Source organism: Arachis hypogaea, chromosome 9, assembly GCF_003086295.3.
Source record: "Arachis hypogaea cultivar Tifrunner chromosome 9, arahy.Tifrunner.gnm2.J5K5, whole genome shotgun sequence".
NCBI classification, from domain to species: domain Eukaryota; kingdom Viridiplantae; phylum Streptophyta; class Magnoliopsida; order Fabales; family Fabaceae; genus Arachis; species Arachis hypogaea.
In genome coordinates, this window is record NC_092044.1 from 87,406,758 (window position 1) to 87,414,433 (window position 7,676).

The 7,676-nt window shown below is 28.7% G+C and overlaps 1 long non-coding RNA gene across 1 annotated transcript; it reads right to left on the reverse strand.

The window, feature by feature from the left end:
• Window positions 1-1,082: 1,082 nt before the first annotated feature.
• Window positions 1,083-3,861, reverse strand: LOC140174987 (uncharacterized). The gene is made up of 3 exons (XR_011865155.1): window positions 3,647-3,861; window positions 1,654-2,472; window positions 1,083-1,407 (listed from the first exon to the last, which is right to left on the reverse strand). It is a non-coding gene; the product is annotated as an uncharacterized lncRNA (long non-coding RNA).
• Between the last annotated feature and the right edge of the window lie 3,815 nt (window positions 3,862-7,676).

The following is a 7,676-nucleotide window of genomic DNA, read 5'->3' on the forward strand; positions in this document are numbered from 1 at the left end:
TTGATATTTTTGGTTTTTTAGCTATATGCTATGATGAGTTTATTGACTTTTTATTGCTTATATGCTACCATGGAAACTCCATAGAATTGAATTTACTAAAAATTCATCATTACTAAACACCAATTCATTATGATAAAATGTTGAATTAATCATGAATGGCTAGTCTTTGTTTATAACTATGGTGAATTTCTTCTGTTGTTGATTTAGGAGCAAAGTAAGAGCTTGTAAATGGTTGATCACATGGTGTTTGACATGGATTTCTGAGAGAAGGATTGTTCCAATTTTCTGAGAGATGCATAGATGGAGAACAAACAAAAGATTATGCAGTATAGAGAAAGACTTGATAAGACCTTTGCCTCACCTGATCTTACAAATGATGAGATGCTCAAAAAACTTGTCGAAAGCCAACCTGTATATTCTTCGGAATAAGAAGTAGAATGTCATAACATTCTCTTGTGTTCTTTGAATTCATTTAGGCAGAAATAGTACTGGCTTGGTGGAGCCATTATTTTTCGTTAAACTATTCGTTTATAGGTTCTTAAGATGCTTTGTTTGATTAATTAGCATATAAGTAGAAGTTGTTAGAAATGAAAACAGTAGATGTATCTTTTCTTGATATGTTAAGGAGTGCTTCTTCAGAATATATCATTTTACTTTTGTTAAATACTTGTTTTGTTTTAATCAATTGATATTTGGATATGTCTTTCATGGATGTGTCTTTTGTTAGATGTGTCTTTTCTTTAAAACTTATTTGGATATGTCTTTAATTAATGTCTCTTTTGTTGGAAGTGTTTTTAATAGATGTGTCTTTTTACTAAATGATTTTCATAAATAGGGATGTGTCTTTAATATATGTATCTTTAATAAATGTGTCTTCTGTTTAAAACTTACTTGGATATGTCATTAATTTAATAACTACTTAAAATCGGGTAAGGTTTAGATTTGCTCCGGTGCACCCTAACCTAAACTTTGAATACAAGCCCAGACATTTAGTAAAGAAGATTAACTTTATTTTAATCAAGACTACAGAAATAAAAATGAAATAAATAATTATTTGTCATATGATCTAAAGATAATTGACTACAACCCAAAGTTCACCGTTCATGAAACTAAACAAACAATAAACTTGAAGGTTATAAATTTGAAGTGCTGAAGTAATCTGTCAATAAATTTGAAGGTTATATGATTTTGACCGCCCATGTTGTTTGATGACAATGGAGTATTCTTCATATACATACCTGTAAATAATAAATGTTACTCAGTGCTAGAATGGCAAAATCAAAAGGTGAATTCAAAGTGACTAACTATTGTTAAATGATTGTGCACTCTCATTGGGAGTAAATACTTCTGCCAAATACATTGAAAATGCCGGAGTAATCTGTCTCTGATCTGGAGGTATTCATAATCCTGCATGAAATCCCATTCTATCCAAATTATCATCATGAAATTAAAGAACATGCATATGAAGAAAATCTTTAATATGAGCACAGATTCACTGACTGCCACACTCATCATCATAGTCTATAATAGACACAACATGTATATTTTAACAATCAAAACAATTAAAAAAAGAAATTGATTTTTAAATTAAATTAGAGAAAAAAAAGGAAGAAAATTGGAAAAGAAAAAGTAAAAGAAGATGAATTGGCTCACCAAAAGAGAAATATAAAGGATTGAGAAGGTGGATACGAGAGAGAGGGAGCGCACTGCGGTTGTCGGCGGCAAGGCGAATCGCGAGGGAAAAGGCACTACGGTGGTCCTGTGGAGGAAGAAACAGCGCATGTAGAGATTGCATTGCAGTAACGGGGATTGGTTGCAGAGGATACTAGCGCTGCTCAAAGCATCGTTGAGATGGAAGCTGCGGTGGCACAAACATGTGTTTGGCATTGGGTATGCAAGCCGCGAGCGGCGAGGATGCAATAGGCGAACGACGTGTGTGCGAGTGACGCAGATTAGTCGGCGGTGCGACGAGAGAGTGGTGACGTGCGTGGCATACTGCAGAGGCGGCGATGCAGAGATCTGCATGGAAGCCAAGACACTTCCAAAGTTGCAATGTAAAGGGGTAGAAATGTTTATGGGGTGGTTATTATTTGCCTGATCCTTATATTTTAAATTCTGTTTAATATTAATTATTTAAATTTTATTTTTAAAATTTAAAATTAATAATTAATGGTTGTTGATAAAATTTGGTAGAGTCTAACTTGGTACCCTGTACTTTTTCTAGAAGTTATGGCAATAGTGTTGGTGTGACTAACGTACAATAATGGCATTTGAAAAATCCTGGTGGGCCCCATCTAACTTGACAGCCATTTTTGCGACTTTGTGGGAAAGGATTTTTTGCTAATGTTCCAATCTGCATTCAACCAAATTCCCCTGGGAATTACACACAAACTAAGTCCAAATAGAAGCATGCCGGTAACAAGTCCAAATGTATTTGAGCAAGCCATGGCAAAATCCATTATGTTACCATTCCTGCAAGTTATTAAGAATTCATGATAATAATATAAGACACAAAGTGTAAAAATAATTGAAAAAGAACAGCGACTAATAAATCCAAGTATAATAATTCATAAAATCAGGTACAACATATAATCTAACACATGCATTCACTTATTAAGATATAAACAAAAAATCCTACTTGTTTTGAAGCTCAAAGAGTTGCTGAATTGGAGAATTGATGGTGACGGCAGCAAGCAAAAGACTTTCTTTTTTTTTTCCCTTGTTTTCTCTATTCAGATTCCATTGTTATTAGCTACACCTGACTATCCTATATCCATATATATAAAGCATTGAACCCTTTGCATTTTTCTTACACAGCAAGCTAGAGCCTACTTCTTCCATTTGTTCATTCTTTTTCACCTTATCCTTATTCTTTATTTTTCTCTAGCAACCCACAAGATCATTGTCCTTCTTAGGCTCTAAAGTCTTTACCTTTTTAAAGAATAATAATAAGTGAAATACAAAGTTATGGCAATATTAGTATCATGAATGTGAATCTCAATACTAAAAGTTGAAACACAAATAATAAAAAGCAAACTAGTAATTCAGAATACTCAACAAATATTAGAACTTACAAAACCAAAACTGCCAAAAATGAACTCACATCAATACTAGTATAGTAGACTGAATGATTATGCTTAAAACCATCAAAGATTCACCATTTTCTAGTTTACTGGAAATACTTGTTACTTCTTGGATTTCTTTGGTGTTTTGCACAAAAGTTATATATATATATACACGTTTGACTATTTAATAAAAAAAAATACCATACATAAATTGTAACTATGGCATAATCATAAGTTGTAATAATACTAACTGGGCAGGCTAGGGTGTTGTAGCAGGTGGAGCACTAGGTGCTATTGCCACCTTTTCTCTTGGACTCTAAACATTCCAAACATGTAAGTGTGAAAATTTTAGTTATAAGAAACAAATTTCTTGTTCTTTATTATTATAAACAAATCTAAAACTTTGAAACAAGTGAGTAGTGAGTGACACATTCATGTACAAGTAAACTTGGAATACTTTATTAGTATATGCAAATCTGTTGATGAAGTTAAGAGACATTATGAAATCCTCTTAGAAGATCTCAGACACATTTAAGTTAATACAAGTATATGGATTATGGAACATCAAGAATGATGCAAACCTTTTCCAGAGTTTCTTCAATTGCTTTGTCACTCAATTTTGTTACTGCCACCTTTGGTAAGAATGTTGTCACAGAATGTGGCAAGGAGTTCAGTACTCGAGATCCCAGCAATACCTTTATTGCAAAAGACCTCAAAAGCCTCTTTGAGAGCCTATATTTTAAAACTTTCAGATTTATATACACATATCAATCCAGTAAAACAATTGTAAAATCAATCTCTTATCAATACCTTGTAGAAAAGAGTATGATTCTGAAAATAGTCATTTACATATGCGAGGTACTTGTCGTACACAACTCAATCACTTTGTGGTCAAAAACCTGAAGAATGAGACCAGGTTCAGTTTCCATAAAAGAAAAAGTTGCAATTATATTCATAAATTCAAATATTTTTAGACGGGTGATGCTAGATAACCAAAAAATAATTATAATATATAAATGTTACATAAAAATTTTCATTCTCTTGATAAACAAGTGACATACACTTTCTTATCACTTATCTTCTTTATCATTTACTATTTTGCTGCATGTTTAGAGTCATTAATATTCTTTCCAAAATCAATTTCAGTTTTTCCCAAATCAAATCCCTAACATCTCTCAATCACATTATTATCTATTAAAATGCAATAATTTTCTGCAAAAATTATGAAAATTAAATTAAAAATTTTTAACAACTTCTACTATACAATTTATATTTTACATATAGACTATTAAAAAATAAAACATAAAATATAAAAAAAATTAAAAAATAAATTTTTAAAAATAATTATTAACTTGTTATATTAAAATCAATAAATAAACATACATATGAATATTAAATAAAAATATTAAAATAATTAAAATCATGACCTATTAGTGCACATATGAGATAATTTGAAAAATACAATAAGACGTACAGTTTAAAATTTGATAATATTAATTACAAAAATTTATTAATTATAGACATCATATAGGTATGAAATTATGAATACTATGAATACAAATTATGGATGTTATTAACATGAAATAATGGATATTATGTGTATAAATCTATCGATGTTATGAGTAAATTTATCAATTGAATAAATTAATTTAAGAATTTGATATTTTTTAAATTCAATTATGATAGAATTTAAAAACACCTGTGGTAATTTTATAGTTACTTATGCAATAAATAGAAAATAATGTGTATGGATGTAATATATAATACACATGAATTTAATTTATAGATGTTAGTTGTATATAATTATGGATGTTATGTATATAAACGTATGAATGTTATATGTATGAACTTAGTTAGTACAATATAATTATAAATGCAGATAAAAACACACATAAAAAATTAAAACATTTTTTTATCATACCTCATCAAAACTAGTGTAGTTTTTCATATTCTCGAAAATTGATTGACTGACAATAACCTCGTCGGGTGAATCCATCTGTTGTTCAAATTCTTTAACACTTTCTACCATAGGTACCGTATTAAGGTTGAATTCAAAATGTCATACTATTTGTAATGATAAAGATGATTTCTTATAAAATTTCTTGACCTATTCTAATTGTGCTTGCAATGGTATTAAAGTTGTGAATTTTGAATGAAAATGATTGAATTAACGGAAACAAAATCATATTAGAGTAGCAAATTTTGTATCTCTCCATTGAATGATGATAAATGACTTAACAAAAATAGAAAATTAATTACAATAAAAAACAATAATGATAATAATGATAAAATAAAAAAGCGTATATGATAATAATCAATTACAATTATTGAATTTATGTGATATTATCATATTTCTATTAGGTGAAAGAATAAAGCAAGAATCAATTACGATGATAAATCATAACTGTTATTAATTATTATTATTATTATTATTCTTTATATGAACATACCAGAAAAACTATATATGCTATTACGTGTGTCTTAGGATAATTAATGTCATATAATTATTGTTATTTTATTCATAAATATAAAAATCAAATTATAAAAGGAATATTAAGTATTAATTACAAGAATGTCTAATAGTAAGGGATATGATATTATAATTAATATTATTAATAAGTGGAGTTGATAAAAATATAATAAGTGGAATAATAAATAAAATGATAAGAGAATGAACTAAAAAATAAAACTATTATTAAATAATATAAATAAAATATATTATAAAAAAATTTGACTAATTATAGCTGAAATTTTTTGGTTACCAAACTTTTTTCTTTTTAGACAAACCTGCTCTTGCAGGCCATCGATCTCCTTTTTATCTACCTGTAGAGATTTGCATTTAAACGAATAACTAGTCAGTAATGAATACAAATTGTTCCAAAAGTAGCTGCGCGGTAATAATATTTCATGTAAAATGAGGCAATGGATAAATCAAATTTTCAGGAAAGTAACTTCAAAATTACATCCTACAACCTAAAATTAAATCCAATGTTAAAAATAATCAGTTTATCTTTTATTTTTGCACAAGAGTCAACAATTGACAAAAAAAAACTTTGAAAAACACTTCAATAACAAGCTCATAAGTACAGAAGTAACAAGACTAAAAATCTCTTTAAAGATCTTTGCATTAAGATATTAAAAATAATGAATAATTAATGAATAAAATAATTCTATTGATACATTAATAATATTATTACCAAATTTTGTTAATCAACCTTCTATAAATTTGCTGAATAAGATGAATGTGCTGCTATAATTGAACCAAATTTAATTATACACAAAATATAACAAGATGAAATATTACATTCCAAATTTTTAAAAAATTAAATAATAAGTTATTTTATTATTTTATTTAAAAAATTATTTTTTAAAAAAATTAATTAAATTTTATGATACTTTAAATTTAAAATCTATTAAGATTTTTAAATAATTTTTAATATAATAAGATATTTTAAAAAAATAAAAAATTATTATTATTGTTATACTATTATCATTATTATTGCTATTATTATTATTATTACTATTATCATTATCATTATTATTATTAATTAAGTTCCTTATCAATTGGATCACTTTTACTAGCAAATAACATTAAATATTCGTTAAGTTCCTTATCAATTGGATCACTTGGATCACTTTTCGTTTCTTTCTTTTGTCCCGGAGCCATTAAGGAAATAGTAAAAGAAGAAACCAAACGTGGCTTATATATATATATATATATATATATATATATATATATATATATATATATATATATATATATATATATATCATTCATCATTTTTTTTATGGGTAAAGGTAGCAATATCATTCAGGAATAGGTCGTAGGCGTTCTAACTAGGCCAGATTATAGATATTTTGGGGTGCTTCTTCCATCCATACTGTGTTTGGAGTGGTAAGAGCCATATTTGCCAATTTATGAGCTACTCTATTATCATTTCTCTTAACATGTGAAAATTCTACTGATCTAAAACTAGGAATTAGATGCAAACAATCAACAATAAAAGTACTGAAGTAATTGTTTTGAGTTCTTTTTTCTCTAAGACTTTGTATGACCTCAATGTTATCACTCTCCACAATAATATCAAAAAACAACATTCTCGGACTCTTTCTAAGCCCATCAAACATGCTAAAGTCTCAGCCTCATGTGACTTAACAGATAAATTTACTTTTCACGTGCTAGCCATGAGTATGGCTCCTTCTGAGTCTCTTGCCACGGCTCCTATTCCCAATGTCTCCTCATCAATGCATGATGCATCTACATTAATTTTCAGCTTGTGGGTTGCTGGTTTTCTCTAAAATTTTGCACTTTGTGAACCTGGCAGAGGTGGGTGAATTCCATCCTCAATTGTTGTGAGAGCTTTTTGGTACTCTTTGAAATTCTTCATGACTCTGTCTGCTACTTTCATGAGTGATCTATCTAGTTCTTCATGGAGGACTTCGTTTCGTGCAACCCAAAGGTGGAGAATGCTCATGCATAAAAGATCCTGCGAATCCCTGTCCAACTTATCCAACAATTCTTCAATCCACTTTCTGATGTCCAACTCAGGAGAATCTGAGGTACGAATTCCCAATTGGCTATGAAATCAGAAACAACGGGCAAATTCACAC